This window comes from Macaca mulatta, chromosome 6 (genome assembly GCF_049350105.2).
Source record: "Macaca mulatta isolate MMU2019108-1 chromosome 6, T2T-MMU8v2.0, whole genome shotgun sequence".
Taxonomy (NCBI): Eukaryota; Metazoa; Chordata; class Mammalia; order Primates; family Cercopithecidae; genus Macaca; species Macaca mulatta.
Genome location: NC_133411.1, coordinates 127,735,728 through 127,757,878, shown reverse-complemented (window position 1 = coordinate 127,757,878; position 22,151 = coordinate 127,735,728).

Here is a 22,151-nt window from a genome sequence, read left to right as displayed (position 1 = left end):
AGACTTAACCTTACAAAATAAATACATTTGAAACAAACCTTTTGATGAAATTTTGGTGGCACTTTTCTAATGGCACCTCTCATTTTGAAGTATCTTTAAAACTGAACAAACCCCACAGTTTCGAATGGCAGTAGTTTTGGCAGCCAGGGCTTATTTGGACAGATTCTTATGGTCAAATGTCCATCTGTGGCCTGTGTCTAAAATCTTCCATTTGTCCTCCTTTTCTGCAGAGTAAGTACAATTACTAGCAGACTTCAGACGTGGGCTTCAGAGGCAGAAAGCTATGCTTCTGAGATGTAAAATATCTTGAAATAAGATTTTGTTCAAAGACCATTATGGGTACTTTTTCACCATTCTTTTGGAATCATTAAAATGATTCTTAGCTAAGATATGGATACACAGGAATGGTATGATCAAGTCTCACAGAAGTTTATATTCTGCTGCATGAACTTCTGGCCTTATGTTGCTTCAAGTTCAGTGAGAGCCTTTGGACAAAAATGCATCTATGATGTTGCCAAAGCCAAAATCAAAATTAGAACCTTTTATGCTTCAACAAATGTCACACAAAAGGGAAAGGACAGCTCACAGAAGGGGAGAAAAGCTTTGAGAGGCAGAGGCAGGCAGATCACTTGAGGTCAGGAGTTTGAGATCAGCCTGGCCAACATGGAGAAACCCCGTCTCTACTGAAAAAATAAAAATTAGCTGGGCTTGATGGCAGGTGCCTGTAATCCCAGCTACTAAGGAGGTTGAGGCAGGCGGGAGGCGTAGGGAGGCAGGAGGGAGGTTGAAACTGGGAGGCGGACGTTGCAGTGAGCCAAGATCACGCCACTGCACTCCAGCCTGGGTGACAGAACGAGATTCCATCTCAAAAAAACAAAACAAAACAAAACAAAAGGGCCAATGATCTGAATCGATGTTTCTCCGAAGGAGATAGACAAATAGCCAGTAAGCACATGAAAAGATTAGCTATCATGGAAATGTAAATCAAAATGACAATGAGACACTACCTAACATCCACTAAGATGGCTATAATAAAAAAGACAAATAACATAAAATGTTGGTGAGGAAGTAGAGAAATCAGAACCCTTATACGATGCTGGTGGGAATGTAAAATGATGCAATTGTTTGCAAAATAGCCTGACAGATCTTCAAATGGTTAAACATAGAGATTATCATATGATCCAGCAATTCCACTTTTAGGTGTATTCTTAATGAAATGAAAACATATATCTACCAAAAAACTGTACATAAATGTTCCTAAATGCTGCTAAACATTTTTCATCATGGCCAAAAAGTAGAAACAACCCTAATGCCAATCAGCTGATGAATGGATAAACAAAATGTGATATATTTTATTTATCCATTGAAATGTTATTCTGCCACAAAAAGGAGTGACATATTGATACATGCTACAACATAGATGAATGTTAAAAACATTATATTATGCTAAGTGAAATAAACCAGTTACAAAGGACCACATATTGTACGATTCCATTTATATGGAATGTAGGAATAGACGGGTGAATTGTGTGGTATGTGAGTTATGTTTCCGTAAAGCTCTTAAGAAAAATAATGCATTTATGATGTGTCTCTGTCCTTTTTTAATCTCCTTTGTTTTGTACTTGACTCTTAGGAATGAAAAGGGATATATCTTAAAATTATAGAAAAAACTAATTGAAAATCTTCAAGGGAGGAAAAATACAAGAATTATGTGTGATACCTACCAAGGTCAAACTTCTGATTGACTAAGCACAGATAAACCCTGGAGTTGGGTGAGATGCCACAGAGAAATTGTCCTTCATTGCTTTCTGCTTTTGAGACCAAGGAAAACATATTATGGCAAATATGACAGTTAGGTAGTCCCGGTAATGGCCAAAGCAGGTAGTGCACAGACTAGGAACTGAAAAGAAAAACAGACAGGAAAAGACCCATTTCTAAAGTGCAAGTAGCTTTTGAATCTGATGTTTTTGTTCCATCCGGTTCATGGCTATGTGGTGACTTTCTGTGGACCTGTTTGTCTGTCGCTAGGAGATAAAGAATCAAAGCTCTGCCCACGGCTACTCTCCTTAAAACTACACCTTACTGAAGTTTTTATGTGTCAGCTGCCACTATAGTGTGTTTGGGATGGAAATTGTTAAAACGAAAATATAACAGAGTCTACAGGCCGAGGCAGCATTGGAAATTGTCCAGCCATCCTGCAGAGTATGCACAAAAGAGATGTTTAAAGCAAGGCTTCATTTTGAAAGCAAACCCTTAAGGGAACATGTTTTAAAATTCTTTAAAAAGTCTTTGTTTGGCACATGAAAGGGAAAACGACCAGAGGGAAGATGAAGTTAGAGGCAGCCAAAGTCTGAACTTCAGGGCAGTCACTCGTTTTCTGTTCCTCCTTATTGTCTTTCTCATTGGATCAGCTACCATTCACTACTTTAGTGATTGATGAGGGAGAAAAAGGAATCTCAGAAGAAAATGGCATAAAATCTCTATCAATGAATTGGCTATAATAGCACCAGGTGAATGGCAAAGAAGCAGCCCAATAGCACAATCAATCAGAAACCTGCTTTAGTTTGGAAGCCTTCCTTAGGCTTAAGGCAAAAAATTCAGATTATTGAAATGTTTGTCCTCCCACCCTCCTTGTTTATTTGGTACAAGTGTGTATTTAAAGAGGTTAATTGAAAAAGACAAAAACAAAAGCAGTGCTGAGGGAGACTAAAACAGACGTTTTTCAGGGCCAGAGTCCAAAGCATCTTGCCCTATGCTTTCTGAATGTGCCTTGTCTGTGCTGTGTGTTTGTTGGCATGTTGTTTCATCAATTGGTGCTGGCTTTTCTGCATGCTAATGGTGAGCAGCACATGGAGATATTGATGTTAATTAGTGGTTTTTTTTTGTTTGTTTTGTTTTTAAAAAACACAAAAAACAAACCCCTTCCCGTGTGAGGCACCCTTCGGAATGCACATTTTAAAAATTTAAATTGGTCACTTGGGGTGATCTCTTAAAACATTAACAAATTGAGTTTGGTGTTAACAACTTTTATGCTGTAGATGTTTCTACAAAGGAATTATCACCAGAGCTATAGAAAAGCCAAGTGGCCTATTAAATACTTCTGATGTGTATTGAAATAGTTGACCAAAGGTTGAATTTTCAGTCTTGGGGAACAGACAGCATCTCACCGCATCTCATTTCATCCAGAACTCAGAGAAACAGGTAGACAACTGTATCCCATGATCACATTGTCGTGTCCACCTTAGGCCCCTGGTGTTCCTAGCACCTGCTGATGGGGTCTTGATTCTGGAGGAGGATGTAGTGAATGTAGATTCCAGACATTGGCACTTTGACTTAGACAAGCCTTTTAATGCTGTATAAACCATGATTTCCCTTTCTGAAATAAGATTGGACCAGATAAACTCTCACAGTCCTTTCAGCTCTCAGATTTCGTTGTTCTGTGATTTATATGCTGCTGCCTCAGCACTCAGCTGCCATTCTTAGAACTGTTTAGATCTAATCACATAAATTAAAATATAAAATAGCTAAAGTGTACAGGACAGGGAAATTATGCTTAGTTTTTTCTTAATAAAAAGTTTTGATTAAGATATAGATCTATAAACATACATATCCACACACATTAAAATAATGTTATTTTCATTAGCAACAGGTCCTCGAATAACATTGTTTTGCTCAATGTTGTTTCTATAATGTTGAGGAAAAATAATCAGTTCCTGCAGGGGCCACTGTCTGTGAAGAGTCTGCACGTTCACCCCATGTCTGTGTGGGTTTCTTTCATGGACTTTGGTTCCTTCCCATATTCCAAAGATGTGCATATCTGGTTAATTGGAATGCCTGAATTGTCCCAGTTTGAGCGAGTGTGACAGAGTGTCAGAGTGCATCCTGTGATGGGATGGCATCTTGTACAGAGTTGGCTCCTTCCTAGGACCCTGACCTTACAGGATAAATTCTGGCCACCTGAGACTCTTAACTGGAATAAGTATAATGAATAATGAATAAAATAATAAATACAAGTTATTGTACAATGAAAATTCATAATGTATATGATAATCATACAAATGCACAGCAATAAATGATGCAGTAAGGAAGTGCTCAGAGAGTCACCATGTTTGCTATTATTTACTTTTGAACTGCATGGTGGTATGAGGTAATCCTGACAATTTTCACTTTGCAAACATTTATTCTTTGATTTAACTCACCATCACTACAACTGTCATCACTCACTAATTCACCAAAAATTGGGTAAATGATTATATGATTTGCTTGTATTAATCTTTCTTAACTGTATGTATAGCTCACATGTATTTTAATGTTTAATATTAGAAGTACTTTATGTCTTTATTAGAAGTTTGGTGATGTTTTCATGATCAGAAATATGATGTAGTAACTTAACTCTTGTTTAGATCAATTAGCCTGTGGTAACATTGGTGTTTTCATATGTCACTTTGCTTGAAGTCATAGTTTCCAAGAACCTGTTGATGATGTTAAGTAAGGACTGACTACAATTCAACTGAACTTTGCAGGTAAATTTTCATTCCATTAGCCCAATTGTCTATCATCCTCTTACAAATTTCACCAGCATGCAAAACAAGTAGCCCACCAAAGCCAGCTTCTAGGAATCTCTTTCTCAATTAACAAGCAATTATTGTGCATTCAGTATGTACTCACACTGCTCTATGAACTCTAGGGTAATTGAATAAATTTAAAACTTAGTTCAATTTAAAAAAAAAACAGTGCTGCTTTCTTTGGGTATGAATTGTGTTCATCATAGGGATTTAGGAAGGAGGAGAAAACAGAAAGTAGTTCTAGTTAGAGAAATCTTCATTGAGTATGTGACACATGAGTTAGACTCCAAAAGTTAGCCAAGGTAAGGGCATCCCAATAGAAGGATGGGAGAAAGTAACATTAGAAAATAAATGTAGATGACACCAACCATCTCCATTGAGGAAGTAAGTGGAGGGGGTTTACTGATACAAACAAACAACACTGCTATGGCACATCACCATGGTGTTTAGACTTAAGGCTATGGCTAACATGAATAAGTTGTTTTGAGAATTATCATGGAGTGCATGCAGAATGAATCCTCATGCCCTAAAATTATCACCTCTACGGAGTATTCTAGATGTTCCCAGATGGAATTAAAGTGTCCATTGCATGTTTTTCTTCCATGTATTTTATAAGTGTTGGGTTGCAATTAAGATGGTGTTTGTCAAAAAAAAAAAAAAAAACCCTAAAATATCTGAGCCTGAGGCCAAAAAGGGAGATATAATATACAGAGTGGTCTTTTAGAAACATAAGGCATATAACACAATATTATTCCTGTGCTAACAACCTTTCAATGGACTGCTCATCTGCGTTCTGATATGTAAAAAGCTTGAAAATCATAACTCTTATCCTTACAACAAGAAAAAGTTGGACACACTGGAAATCAATGACTTTTCATGGACCTGTCAGAGAATTGAGGTCTTGGGACAAACTGCCATCATGAAACCTGGAAGGACAAGTACATCCAGAAAGACATAGCCAAATCTGTTTACCTCAGGCAAAAGCTGCTGAAACCATAAAGTATAAGGAACACAAGTAATTTTGATGAATTGCTAGAGGCTGTACTAATTTGAGAGTGATAAACATTTGTGGGGCCACAGCCCAGAAAAGGGGAACACATTTTCATGAAATCTGCCTCCAAGAAACTACCAGGTTCTCATGGTGAATATCTGAGGAAAATCTCTGTGTCTCTACCAGATGGAGAGGAAGAGTAATCACTGAAAAATATACCCAGAACGTTCTCTGACACCAAGCCCCACTCTCCAGGGAAAAGGACTTGCCTTAGCCCATCTAGGGTAAAGGCATTTCTTACACTTCAGTTTCCTCTAGCTTTCTTACTTGAGTGTGAAACAGGAAGACATAAATGAGTCAAGGTTTTAAAGAAATATATTAGAAATCCTGAAATTAGGAAGAAAGTAGTAAGCAGGGATGGAACAAAGCTATATTTGTGGGAAAACACTGTGAAGATCACAGCTCTGAGATAGGTCAGCCAGAAGACTGATGAAGTTTAATTGGAGAATTATAGAATGCTCCTTTATGCTACTACACCAATAGAAATCAGTATGCTAAGAGTGGATTATAGTTGAAAAAGTTGCCAGACACAGACTCTTTTTGAGGAAGGGAGAGTACTTAGTGAAACTAAAGTCAAGAGGAGAGACAATAAAAGGACATCACAGGAATTTGAAGCCTCTGGCACCTGTATCTACAGCAAACATTTAACTTGGCCCAATTCCTAGCCAGATTACATAAATTCTTATACTATAGATCTATTTATTAAGTCCGTATTACCTAATACATGTGATACTTTTAATAAAAAATCACAAATAATGCCAAAGGTCAATAAAAAATCACAGTCTGAAAAGACAAAGCAGCAATCAGAACCAGACTCTGATACAACGTAAGATGTTGAAATTATAAAATAGGAATTTAAAATAACTATAATTGATATGTTAGGAATTCTATTAAAAATAGACAACATAGACGAACATATGTTCATGAGGCAAGCATGCCCACTCCTACCACTTCTATTCAATGTAATATGGAAAGCCCTAGACAGAGCAATTAGGCAGGAAAAATAAATAAAAGGTATCCACATAATAAAAGAAGAATTATAATTGTCCCTGTTTGCAGATGATATAATCTTACATATAGAAAATCCTGAAGACTCCATCAAAACACTATTAGAACAAAGAAACACATTCAATAAATTTGCAGGATACAAAATTAACATACAAAAATCAGTTGCAGTTCTACACACTAACAATAAAACCTCTGAAAAGGATATAAATCAAACAATCTTATTTACAATAGCACTAAATAGGATAAACTTAACAAAAGAGATGAAGAATTTGTATACCAAAAACTACAAAACATTGGTAGAAGAAATTGAACAAGACACAAACAAGTGGAAAGATATCCCATGTTCATGGATTGGAAGACTTAATAATGTTAAATATCCATACTATCCATACTATCTAAAGTAATCTACAGATTCAGTGCAACTCCTATCAGTGGCATATTTACCATATGCCTATCCAATGGCATATTTACAGAAATTGAAAAAAAAACTATGAAATTTATATGGAACTACAAAAGACCATGAATAGCTAAATCAGTCTTGAGAAAGAAAGAACACTTTTTGATTTCAAAATATGTCACACAACTACAGTAATTAAAATAGTACAGTACTAGCATGAAGGCAGACACATAGATCAATGGAACAGAATATAAAGTCCAGAAATAAATTCAGGCATATATAATCAACTAATCTTCAACAAGTGTGGCAAGAATACACAATAAAGAAAGGACAGTCTCTTCAAAAAATGATTTTGAGAAAACTGGATATCCACATGTAAAAGAATGAAATTGGACCCTGATTTTATACTATACACAAAAATAAAGTGAAAAATAGATTAAAGACTTACACATAAGACCAGAAACTGTAAAACTCTTTGAAGAAAACAAAAGGAGAAGGGTAGAACCAGATGGCAGAACAGGATTTTCCAGTGCCTGTCTCCCTGCAGAAACATCAATTTGACCAACTATCCAAACATGAAAATATTTTTTAAAAAAAGCAAAGAAAACCAGGCAAAGGATAACAGCACGTAAGTGTAGCAAGGAAATAAGAAAAGACATATTAAACAGGGTAGAATGTGCACTTTTACATTACCTGTGTCACACCTCCCCTAATCTCAGGCCCCGCAGCATGGAGGGAGATACTCTCTGCTTAAAGGAAAGATAGGGAAGTGAACACTGGATTTTGCCTTAGGCTTCAACACTGGGCCCACAGCAGTAAAACCCTACAATGAGCAGACTGCAACAGCCCTAGACCTCAAGTTTACAGGGTCTTTCTTCTGATTGGTCAATTTCACTATTGATGCTCTCTATTGCACTTTTCATTTTGTGCATAATTTTCAGCTTCAGAGTTTCTGTTTGATTTTAAAAATAATTTTAATCGTGTTGTTAAATTTCTCATTTTGGTATTTTATTATTTTCCTCATTTAAAAAATATTTCCCTGTATTTTCTTTTACTTCTTATACTTGTGGTAACCACAAAACAAAAACCTATGTTAGATAAACAAAAAATAAAAAGTAAGGAATCAAAGCTTACTACTAGAGAAAATCCCTTAATCACAAAGGAAGATAGCAAGAAAGGAAAAAAGTTACAAAACATCTACAAATCAACTAGAAAGCAACTAACAAAATGGCAGTAGTAAGTCCTTACCTATCAATAATTACCTTGAATATAAATAGATTAAATTCTCCAATCAAAAAACATAGAGTGCCTGAATGAATAGGAAAACAAGTTCCAGTTATATGTTGCCTACAAGATACTAACTTCACTTGTAAGGACACATATACACAGACCAAAGTAATGGGACAGAAAAAGATATTTCATGCAAATGAAAACCAAAAGAAAGAAAGAATAGCAATACTTAGATAAAACAGATTTTAAGTCAAAAAAAGCTGTGAAAAGGAAAAAGTCATTACATAATTATAAAAGTGTCAGTCCAGAGAGAGGATATAACAATTTTATATATATATAAAATATAAATACACATATAAATATATATGTATACATAAATATAATATAAGTATATAAAAATATATGTGTATATATTATACACACACACACACACAGGCAATCTACATTAGAATGCCTAAATATATAAAACAAATATTAGTAGATCTGAAGGGAGAGATAGAATGCAATACTGCCGAGACCAGCTCGGTCAGGGAGACCCTAACCCAGTGATGCTAGAGGAATGAAAGACACACACACAGAAATACAGAGGTGTGAAGTGGGAAATCAGGGGTCTCACAGCCTTAAGAGCTGAGAGCCCCAAACAGAGATTTACCCACATATTTATTAACAGCAAACCAGTAATTAGCATTGTTTCTATAGATATTAAATTAACTAAAAGCATCCCTATGGGAAACGAAGGGATGGGCTGAATTAAAGGAATAGGTTGGGCTTAGTTAACTACAGCAGGGACACACCCTTAAGACACAGATCACTCATGCTAATTGTTTATGGCTTAAGAATGCCTTTAAGTGATTTTCCACCCTGGGCAGGCCAGGTGTTCCTTGCCCTCATTCCCATAAACCCACAAACTTCCAACTTGGGTGTTAGGGCCATTATGGACATGTTACAATGCTACAGAGATTTTATTTATGGCCAGTCTTGGGGCCAGTTTATGACCAGACTTTGGGGGGCTTGCTCCCAACATGTCTCCCTTCTTTGATTTGCAAAGAGATAAAAGCAAGGGCAGCTTTGTCACTGTGAGCTACTTCTCGCAGGAGTCAGGATCCACATCTGCAGACTATACAAAGACAAACAACATAAATTAAAAGCACAATCATCGTTGAAATCACAGAGCTTCCAAGTGTTTTTATCCATTTTAATGGGTTACTAGCTGCTAATTTGTCTGCAGTTCCTTTAAGCACGCCAGTGCCTGGCATTAAGGCCAGGTGTGCCTGGGATGCTTTAAATATTTGTTCTTTTAATTTTGCTATATCCAAAGACAAGTTTGTAGAGTGTCCTTCTAGATGCTTTTTTATTCTTTCCCAAATTTTGATCTTTTTAAGAGCATTTAATAGTTTCCACAAATCCTTACATTTAGCTCCTAGAGGGAGCCATATCATTTGAGGTTGAGGTGACACTATACTACCATGGTTCCAGATAATAGGAACTTTTGCTGTACTTCTTATCATTTCTACCATCTGACCATTTTGTTCAGATCATCTGAACATAGTGTGACCGTGGCATGCAGACTGAGAGGTGCAATTTAAGCTAATCATCCCCTTAGGGGACCAATTAATAATGATTCCATAGGAATCGTTGTGCAGTACCTCTGCCTGTTCTGCAATGCAATCTTCCTAAACAAGTGCGTTCATTTTTTCTAACTGGGTCCAATCCTGTTTACAAATAGGTTTTTGAGGGCGGTATGCCTCAATAATAGGAGCAGATTTATTATGGTAAATACTGAGATCAGAAAGCATGTGTAACTGTGTCATAGAGTGATTGCATCCAGGCATTATTGCCAGCCAGGTTTGATAAATATACCCAATAAGTATAATTGTTCTCTGTGCCAGCCCTTATTGAAGGAATACTCATGGCAGTGGTGATAACTGCTCTCATAGCTACCATTAAATTATTTATTGTGACTGTTTGTCCTGCTTTCCTCAGGTTTTCCTCTGCCATCTGTGACAGCTTCTTGATCTGTCCCCAGGTGGGTGGCTGTGTTTGACGGGTGTTGTTCGTGACAGTTGGGATCCTCCTCAGTGTCAGTTTCTACATGGCTGCAACTGGGGGATCCTCTGGATCCTCCCGGAGTCTCTTCCTCAGCATCTGGCTCACGATAAGGTTACAGGTGTCTTGATGATATCCAAATCAGCTGTTGATTTTTGCCTGGAGAAATACAAGCATAACTTCTAACCCAAGTTATTATTTTACCTATTTCTTAACTTTTTGTTGTTGGATATTTTCACCAAATAATGCTAGATTCAATTGTGTATGGACTGTCCTGTAATCCCTATTTTTCCTCCTTTTTGTTAAATTGAGCAGGTTGAATTGGCCATGTGGACGACCAGTGCTGTAGAGAAATGATTGAAATATCTGCTCCTGTATCTACCAAACCTTTAAATTTCTTTCCTTGAATAGTTATTTCACAGGTAGGATGTTTATCAGTAATTTGATTTACCCAATATGCTGCTTTGCCTTGTTTATTTGTGCTTCCAAGTCCTCCTGTTCATTTAATTTCACCCATTCCCACATATGGTACAATCAGTAGCTGTGCTAAGCACTCTGCTGGCTCTGCTTTCCAGGGAACAGAAGTAGATATAACAATTTGAATTTCCCCATTGTAATCTGAATCAATGACTCCTGTATGTATTTGTACGCCTTTTAAACTTACACTAGACCTTCCTAAAAGTAATCCTATTGTCCTGCTGGCAAGGTCCACAGACTGCTGTTGGGATCTTTTGTGGGGGTTCCCCAGGCAGAAGGCTTATTATGACCATGCTTCCCACAGTTAAAACAAGCTCCAGGAAATGGAGTATTTCCTTTATCCACTCTCAGTCCTGCCATTGCCTGTGCCAACAAGGTAGCTTTATGCAGATTACCTCGAATACCATCACAGGCCTTGATATAATCAACTAAATGTGCTTTCCCTCTGATAGGTCACAGAGCAACCTGGCAATCGGGATTAGCGTTGTCAAAAGCTAATAACTGCAGTACTATATCCTGAGCAGCCAAATCTGCAATCATCTTTTAAAGAGACTCCTGTAACCGAGCTATAAAATCAACTTATGGTTCTCTGGGTCCCTGTTTTGTAGCACTAAAGGAAGGGTATTGTTATCCACCTGAAGTGATTTTTTTCCCCAAGCTCTAATGCACACTCCCCTAAGCTGTTCTATGGCATCATTCTGCATGACCAGTTGTGCATCTTAACCAGCCCAGCTGCCAACCCCCAAAAGTTGGTCTGCAGTTATATTAATTTAAGGTTGGGCCTGGGCATTGTGAGCAGCCTGAATGGAAGCTTCATCTGCCCACCAAGTTTTTTCTCCCACTGTCCTCTGGAAAAGAAAGATCTGGTAGGTCATTTTCTTCAAAATAATAAGGAGGGGGTGCAGAAGGATAGGGATGAACCTCTCCTTCCTTTGCCACTTTAGCTTTAGCTGGCAAATGAACATGCTCTGTAAACTCTTCTGTTACTTCACTATACTCTTGTTTCTCTTCATTATCAGTGTGAAAAAGTTCCAAGGTGAAATGAACCAGACCCCCATATCTGTCCCATTGTTACTCTGATGCTTCCAAGCTCCCCTTCTTACTCACCATGGGGATTGCTTTAAGAGTACTCAGGTGTCCTCTAGCTAGTTTTCTGTTCCAATCGTCACTCGGGCGACCCTTCGACATGGATTCGAGCCCCCACGAATGGACGCCACTTGCCGAGACCAGCTAGGTCGGGGAGAACCTAACCCAGTGGCGCTAGAGGAATTAAAGACCCACAAACAGAAATATAGAGGTGTGAAGTGGGAAATCAGGGGTCTCACAGCCTTCAGAGCAGACAGCCCTCAACAGAGATTTACCCACATATTTATTAACAGCAAACCAGTCATTAGCATTGTTTCTATAGATATTAAATTAACTAAAAGTATCCCTTATGGGAAACGAAGGGATGGGCTGAATTAAAGAAATAGGTTGGGCTTAGTTAACTGCAGCAAGAATACGCCCTTAAGACACAGATCGCTCATGCTAATTGTTTATGGCTTAAGAATGCCCCTAAGAGGTTTTCCACCCTGGGCAGGTCTGGTGTTCCTTGGCCTCATTGCTGTAAACCCACAACCTTCCAACTTGGGTGTTAGGGCCATTATGGATATGTTACAGTGCTACAGAGATTTTATGTATGGCCAGTCTTGGGGCCAGTTTATGGCCAGACTTTGGGGGGCTTGCTCCCAACACAATACAATAATAGTAGGGGACATCAATACTCCAATTTAAGCAATGGATAGATAGTCCAAACAGAAAGTCAATAAGGAAGTATAGAACTTAATGTACACTTCAGGCCAAATGGACATAACAGGACATTTCATCCAATAGCAGCAGAATACATACCCTTCTCAAGTGCACACACAAAATTCTCCAGGATATATTATGTGTTAGGTCACAAAATAAGTCTTAACACATTTAAGAAGTCTGAAATAATATCAAGTATTATTTCTCGTCACAAAGGTACAAAATTAAAAGACAGTAACAGAAGAAACTTCAGAAAGTTTACAAATATATCAAAATTAAACATGCTCCCAGATGATAAGTAGGTCAATGAAGAAATTAAAAGAGAAATTTAAGAATATCTTGAGACAAACCAAAAGGAAAGCATAACATCCCAAAATATATAGCATGCAACAAAAGCAATGTTGACTGAAGTCTGCAGTAATAAATCATCCTATGTGAAAAAAAAGAGAGAAAGATATCACATCTAAGAACCTAACGTTACATCTCAAGGAACTAGAAAAGAAAGAACAAACTAAGACCAAAGTTAGAAGAAAAAGGAACATAATAAAGATTCAAAGCAGAAATGAATAAAATAGAGACTGGATAAACAATAGACAAGATCTAAGCAAAACTAAGTGTTGGTGTTATGAAAATACTGACAAAACTGACAAACCCTTAGCTAGACTAAGAAAACAATCGATATGATTTAAATAAATAATCAGAAATAAAAAAGGAGGCATTACGATGGAGACAACAGAAATATCTAAAAGAGACTTATGAATAATGATATGTCAACAAACTGGATAACCTAGAATAAATAGATAAGTTCCTAGACACAACATACCAAGTTTGAATTATAGAGAACTGGAAAATCGAAGTAGAACAATAATGAGTAAGGAGATTATATCAGTAATAAAACTCTTCCATTAAGAAAAGCCTAGGATCTGATGGCTTCACTGATGAATTCTACCAAACATTGATAGAACTAATACTAATCCTTTTCAAACTCTTACCAAAAATTGAAGAGGAGGAAATGCTTGCAATGCCACTTTATAAGATCAGTGTTACACTGATACCAAAACCATGCAAAAACTCTACAAAAAAGAAAATTACATGTCAATATTCCTAATGAACATAGATGCAGAAATCCTCAACAAAGTATTAGCAAATTGAATCAAACAATGCATTAAAAAGATTATTTACCATGATCAAGTGGGACTTATTCCTGGTATGCAAGGGTAGTTCAACATACACAAATGTGTGACAACATACACAAATGTCTAAATGTGATAGACCACAATAACAGAAAGAAGGAGAAAAACCACATGACCATCTCAATAGATGCAGAAAACATACTTGACAAAATTTAACATTCTTTCATAATAACAAGTCACAACAAATTAGGTAAAGAAGAATTGTACCTCAACACAGTAAAGGCCATATATGACAGACTCACAACTAACATCGTACTTAAAGGTTTTAAGTTAAAGCTTTTTCTTTATGATCAAGGAAAAGACAAGCATGTCTCTTGAAACTTCTATTCAACGTAATACTGGAAGTGCTAGTCAGAGCAATTAGGCAAGAGAAAGAAATAAAAACTATCCAATTAGGAAAGGAAGAATTTAATTGTTCCTGTTTGCAGACAAACATATGGTCATATATGTAGAATACCCTAATTCATCAAAAAACTGTTAGAACCGCTGAAACAATTCAGTAAAGTTGCAGGATACAAAATTAACATACAAAAGTCAGGAGCATTTCTATGCACTAAGAGAAAATTATCAGAAAAAATTCAAGAAAACAATCTCATTTAAAATAGCTGCAAAAAGGATAAAATACTTAGAAATTTAAGCAAGGAGGTGAACTATCTGTACAGTGAGAAGAATAAGACATTATTGAAAGAAATGGAAGAAGATACAAATAAATGGAAAGAAATCTCATAGTAATAGATTAGAATTAATATTGTTAAAATGTCCATAGTGTTCAAAGCAATGTATAGATTCAATGCAATCCCTATAAAAATATGAACACATTTTTTTGCAGAAATAAAAAATATCATAAAATTCATATGGAATTATAAAAGATCCTGAATGGCCAAAGCAATCATGAGCAAAAAGAACAAAGCTGGGGGAATCACACTACCTAACTCCAAAATATACTACAGAGCAATAATAATCAACACAGCATGGTATTCTCATAAAAACTGAAGCATAGAACAATGGAACATAATAAATAGCCCAGAAGTGAATCATGCATTTACAGCTAATTCATTTTTGGTAAAGTTATCAAGAACACACAATAGGGAAAGGACATTCTCTTCAATTAATGGTGCTGGGGAAACAGAACATCCACAGGCAGAAAAATAAAATTAAACCCTTATCTCACACCATATACAAAAGTCAACTCAAAATGGATTAAAGACCTGAATGTATGACCTGAAACTGTAAAACTCTAGAAGAAAACATAGGGGAAGAGCTCCATGACACTGGTCTGGGCAAAGATATTTTTCATTCCATAAAACTAAAATGCTGCTGTACTGCAAAGGAAATACTTAACAGAATGAAGAGACAACCTAAAAGTTTGGGGAAAATATTTGCAAATCATACATTGGATAAGGAGCTAGCATATTAAATATTTAAGAAACTCAATCTATCTAATAACAGAAAAGATAACTCAATTAACAAATGAAGAAAGCACCTGAATATACAAGTCTCAAAAGAAGACATAAAAATGGCTGACAGATATATTTAAAAAATTTCAGCCTTACTAGTCAACAAGGAAATGCAGATCAAACCATAATGATCTAACACCTCAAACCTATTAGAATTATTATCATCAAAATGATGAAAGATAACCGGTGTTGTCATGGATGTGAACGAAAGAAAACCATTTTACATTGTTGATGGGAATGTGTATTAGTACAGCCATTATGGAAAACTGTATGGAAGTTTTTCAAATAACTAAAAATAGAATTACTACACGATCCAGCAATCCTGCTACTGGGTGTATATCCCAAGGAATTGAAATACATATATTAAAGAGATGTCTGCACTCCCATGTTCCTTGCAGCATTATTCATGATAGCCAAAATATGGAAACAACTGATGTACTCATTAATGGATGGATGTTTAAAAATGTGGTATATAAATACAGCAAAATATGATTTAGCCTTAAAAAGGTAAGAAATGATTAATTTAGAAGAAATCATGGTAAATGAAATAATTTAGGCACAGAAAGACAAATTCGACATGATCTCACTTATATGTGGAATCTACAATAGTTGAACTCATAGAAGTAGAGTAGATTAGTGGTTACTAGAAGTTGAGTGAGTGAGCATAGGAAACAAGGAAAGATGAGATATTTGTCAAACAGCGCAAAGTTTTATTTAGACAAAAGGATAATTTATGGTAATCTATTACACATGACTATATTTAACAGTATTTTATATTTCAAAATTGCTCTAAGAGTAGATTTTAAATGTTCTCATCACAAGGAGATGATAACTATGTGAAGTGATGTATTTTTTAATTAACATGATTTGATTATTTTCACAATGTATACATGTTTTGAAACATCACATTGCACTCCTTAAATATTTTTTATTTGTCAATTAAAAATAAAATTAAATAAAAAAGAAAACATAGAGAAGAAACTTCATGACACTGGGCTGGGCAATGATTTCATGGATATGACATCAAAAGTACAGGCAACAAAAGCGAAAATAAATAATGAGACTACATCAAACTAAAAGGCCTCTACAACAAAGGAAACAATCGACAGGGTAAAAAGGTAACCTGCAGAATGGGACAAAAGATTTGCAAACCATCTATCTAATAAGGGGTTACCATTCAAAGTATATTAAAATGCCTATAATTCAATAGTAAAAAAAACTAATAACCCTATTAAAATGGGCTAAGGACTTATAGATATTTTTTCAAAGAAGATATATAAACAGGCAATAGGTATATGAAAAAATGTTCAATGTCACTAATCATTAAGGAAATGTAAATAAAAACTACAACAAAATATCACTTCACATTTGTCAGGATGGCTATTATTAAAAGAAAACAAACCCCTCCCAACACCCCAAAAGACAAATGTTGAAGATGTGGAGGAAGTGAAACCCTTGCACACTCTTGGTAGGAATGGTGCAGCCTCTTCAAAAAAATTAAAAATAGAACTACTGTGTGATCTAGGAATTCCAATTTGAAAATTATCCAAAGGAAATGAAATCAAAGTATTGAAGACATACTAGCACTCTGTCACCAGACTCATGGCTATGGAAATAATAAGAGAGATTTTACATGGGACAATGAAAACTTCCAAAACTGTAATGAAAAGAAAAAAGAAAAAATAATAAAATCCAAACAGAAGATCAAAAACTTTAAGAACTGTGGAACAATTACAAAAAGTATAACCTAAGTATAATTAGAACACCAGAAGGAAAAAAAGGAAAGAAGCAGAAAAAATATTTTAAACAATAATATTTGGGAACATTCCAAAATTAATGACAAATACCAAATCACAGATCCATGAATCTCAGAGAACATCAAGCAGGATTTTAAAAAGCCATTTCATGTACCCCACGAATATATACACCTACTGTGTACCCATAAATATGAAAAATTTTAAAAAATGCCCCAAACCTCCCCCCCCCCCCACCAGCTGCCACCCCAAACACAACTAGGCAAATTGTAGTCAACAGAAAACCAAATAAAATTTTTAGTCAGACTAAAAAAAAAAGCAAATCTAAAAATACAGCACATATATAGAGCAATGATGATAAGATTTACAGGACATTGATCGTTGGAAACCATGCAAACAAGAAGAGAACCGAGTAAAACATTTAAAGTGTTGAGTGAAAACACCCTCCAACCTAGAATTCTATATTAAGTGAAATTATCCTTCAAAGTTGAAAGAGAAATAAAGACTTTCCCAAACAAACAAAAACTGAGAGAATTTATTGCAAGCAGATCTGCCCTACAAAAAATGTTAAAAGATGTTCCCCAGGGGGAAGAAAAATGATATAGATCAGAAATTTGGATCTACATACAGACAGGACAAGCATCAAGCAAGAGTAAGTGAATGTAAAGTAAAAACTTTTATTTTTCTTACTCTTAATTGATTTAACATACAGTAGTTTGTTTACAATTATAGCAATAATGTATTTATGTGTGTTCTCATATATATATTTACCTATATATACACATATATATACACACAAATATATATATATATATTTGAGATGGAGTCTTGCTCTGTCACCCATGCTGGAGTGCAGTGGCATGATCTGAGCTCACTGCAAGCCCCGCCTCTCAGGTTTACGCCATTCTCCTGCCTCAGCCCGAGTAGTTGGGACTACAGGCGCCCGCCACCACGCCCATCTAATTTTTTGTATTTTTAGTAGAGACGGGGTTTCACCATGTTATCCAGGATGGTATCGATCTCCTGACCACATGATCCATCCACCTCGGCCTCCCAAAGTGCTGGGATTACAGGCCTGAGCCACTGCACCTGGCTGTATGTTTATATATTTTTTAAGGTACATATATGTGCTTATGTATGCTTATGTATGAGTGAAATTAGTAACAGCAATGATATATTGAATGGGAGAGGATAATAGGATTATTTTATTTTTTATAAAGTATTCATACTATCCATGAGGAGATACAGTATTATTAGAAAGTGTACTTGGATTAGTTGTATATTGCAATCTCAAGGGTGACACTAATAAAAATAAAAGAAAAAGTATAACTGATATGCTAAGAAGGAGAGAACATGAAATCATTAATACCAGAAGAAAAGAGAAAAATAGGGACAAAGAATAAGGACAACAAATAGAAAAACAATACAAATGTGATAGATAATAATACAACTATGTCAATGATCACTTTGAATGTCAATGATCTAAATATAATTAAAAGACAGAGTTTATCAGATTGGTTCAAGAAACAAGACCCAACTATATGTTCTCTACAGGAAGCATGCTTAAAAAAATGAATTTTATGTTAGATTCAGGTGGGTACATGTACAGGTTTGTTATATAGGAATATCGTGTGATGCTGAAGTGTAGAGTATTAATGATCCTGTCACCCAAGTAGCAAGCATACTGTCCAACAAGTAGTTTTCAACCATGGTCCTACTCTTTCCCTCCTGCCTCTAGTTGTTCCCAATGTCTGTTGTCATCTTTATGTCCATGAGTACCCAGTGTTTAGCTCTCACGTATAAGTGAGAACATGTGGTATTTGCTTTTGTGGTCCCACATTAAATTGTTTAGGTTAATGGTCTCCAGCTGCATCCATGTAGCTGCAAAGGACAAAATTACATTCTTTTTTTATGGCTGTGCAGTATTCCATGGTGTATATGTATTACATTTTGTTTAGCCAGTCCACCACTGATGGGCACCTAGGTTGATTTCATGCCCTTGCTATTGTAAATACTGCTGTGATGAACATACATACGAGTGAATGTGTCTTTTTGGTAGAATAATTTATTTTCCTATGGATATATACCCAATAATGGGATTGCTGGGTCACATGGTAGTTCTAAGTTCTTTGAGAAATCTCCAAACCACTTTCCACAGTGCTTGACTAATTTCCATTCCCACCAACAGCGTATAAGTATTCCCTTTTTCCCACAGCCTCACCGACATCTGTTGTTTTTTGCCTTTTTGTTAATAGCCATTCTGACTGGTATGAGATAGTATCTCATTATGGTTTTGATTTTTCATTTCTCTGATATTACGGACATTGAGCATTTTTTCATTTGTTTCTTGACCACTTGTATCTCTTTCCAGAAGTGCCTGTTCTTGTCTTCTCTCCACTTCTTAATGGCATTCTTTGTTTTTTGCTTGTTGAATGGTTCCTTATAGATTCTGGATATTAGACCTTTGTTGCATGCATAGTTTGCAAATATCTGCTCCCATTCTGTAGGTTATCTGTTTACTCTATTGGTAGTTTCTTTTGCTGTCCAGAAGCTCTTTAGTTTAATTAGATCCTACTTGTTGATTTTTGTTGTTGTTGTTGCAATTGCTTTTGAGGAGTTAGTCATAAATTCCTTCCTAAGGCCAATGTCTAGAATTGTGATTCCTAGGTTTTCTTCAAGTATTCTTATAGTTTGATGTCTTACGTCTGAATCTTTAGTACATCTTGAGTTAGTTTTTGTATAGGATGAAAGGTAAAAGTTCAGTTTCATTCTTCTGCATATGCTAGCCAGATATGCCAGCACTGTTTCTTGAACATGGAATCCTTTTCCCTTTGCATATTTTTGTCAGCCTTTTCAAAGAAAGATTAGATGGTTGCAGTTACGCTCCTTTAATTCTGGGTTATCTATTCTGTTCTATTCATCTATGGGTCTATTTTTGTACCAGTATCATGCTGTTTTGATTACTGTAGCTTTACTGTATAGTTTAAAGTTGGGTATTGTGATGCCTCTGGCTTTGTCTTTCTTTTTTCTTTTTTCTTTTTCTTTTTTTTTTTTTTTTTTTTGAGATGGAGACTCGCTCTGTCACCCAGGCTGGAGTGCAGTGGCACAATCTTGGCTCACTGCAACCTCTGCCTCCTGGGTTCAAGTTATTCTCCTGCATCAGCCTCCCAAGTAGCTGGGATTACAGGTGCACGCCACCACACCTGGGTAATTTTTGTAATTTTAGTAGAGATGGGGTTTCACCATATTGGCCAGGCTGGTCTCAAAGTCCTGAAGTCAAGCAATCCACCCGTATTGGCCTCCCAAAGTGCTGGGATTACAGGCTTTATCCTTTTAGGTTAGGATTGCTTTGGCTTTTCAGGCTCTTTTTTTCCCTTTCATATAAATGTTAGAATAGTTCTTTTCCAGTTCTCTGAAGAATCACATAGTTAGTTTGACAGAGAATAAAATTGAATCTGTAGATTGCTTTGGGCAGTATGGCCATTTTAATGATATTGATTTTTCCAATCCATGAGCATGGAATGTTTTTCCATTTGTTTGTGTCCTCTATGATTTATTTCAGCTGTGTTTTGTGGTTCTCCCTGCAGAGGTCTTTCACCCCCTTGGTTAGATGTATTCCTAGGGGTGTGTGTGTGTGTGTGTGTGTGTAGATTGTAAATGGAATTGCATTCTTGATTTGGCTCTCAACTGGAATGTTATTGGTGTATAAAAATGATACCAACTTTTGTACATTGATTTTGTATCCTGAAACTTTACTAAAGTCATTTATCATGTCCAGGAACCTTTTGACAGAGTCTTTAGAGTTTTCTAGGCATAAGTATGGAATCATATAATCTGTGAAGAGAGATAGTTTGACTTATACTTTTCCTGTTTGGATGCCTTTTATTTCCTTCTCTTGCCTGAGTGCTCTGGCCAGGACTTCCAGTGCTATTTGAATAGGAGTGGTGAGAGTGGATACACATCCTTGTCTTGTTTCAGTTCTCAAGGAGAATGATTCCAGTTTTTGTCTGTTGAGTATGATGTGGGTTTGACTGTGGGTTTGTCATAGATGACTCATTATTTTCAGATACATTTCTTTGATGCCTAGTTTGTTGTGAGTTTTATCATGAAGAGATAGAACTCATTTTAAATATAAGGACACATATAGATTAAAAATAAATGGGTGAGGAAAGATATACCATGCTAACCTTAATCAAAAGAAAGCAAGAGTACCTATATTCATTTCAGATGGGGTAGACTCGAAAGCAAGGAAAGTTATCAGTGATTATAAAAATATTACATAAAGAGAAAAGGGTCAATTATTTAGGAAGACAACAATATTTAACATGTATACACTTAATAACAGTATTTCAAACTATGTGATGCAAAAACTAATAGAATTACAAGGAGAAATGGATAAATCCACTATTACCGTTGGAGAGTTTAACCTCTCTCTATCAGAAATGAATTCAGCAGGCAGAAAGTCAATAATGACAGAGTTGAACTCAACAATAATATCAACCAATTGTATAGAATTGACATCTGTAGACTACTTTATCCAACGACAGCAGAATACACATTCTCCTCAAACTCACATGGAATATTGACAAAGATAGGCCACATTCTAGGTTATAAAATACAGCTTAACAAATTTAAAAAAATATAGAAATTATACAATGTATAATCTCAGACCACAATGGAATTAAATAAGAAATCAATAATGGAATAACTAAATAATTCCAAAACATTTGGAGAATAAACAACATCCTTTTAAATAGCACTTAGTTCAAAGGAGGCATCTCGAGAGAAATTAAAAAAGTATTTTGAACTAAATAAAACTGAAAACAATTTATTAAAACTTGTAGAATGTAGAGAAAACTGTATTTAGAGATAAATTTACAATATTAAATGCATATATGAGAAAAGGAGAAAGATCTAAAATCAATAATCTAATATTCTACCTTAGGAAGCTAGAAAAAGAGGAGCAAGTTAAATCCAAAATGAGCAGAAGAAAAGAAGTAACAAAAATTAGAGCATAAATAAATTAAAGCAAAAACAGGAAACCAATAGAGAAAATCAATAAAACCAACAGTGGTTGTAGGAAAACAAACAAACAAACAAACAAAAAAACCCTGATAAGCCTCTCTCAAGCCAAACTAAGAAAACAGAGAATGTTAAACGATAAACGTTAAAATGATAATAAGAG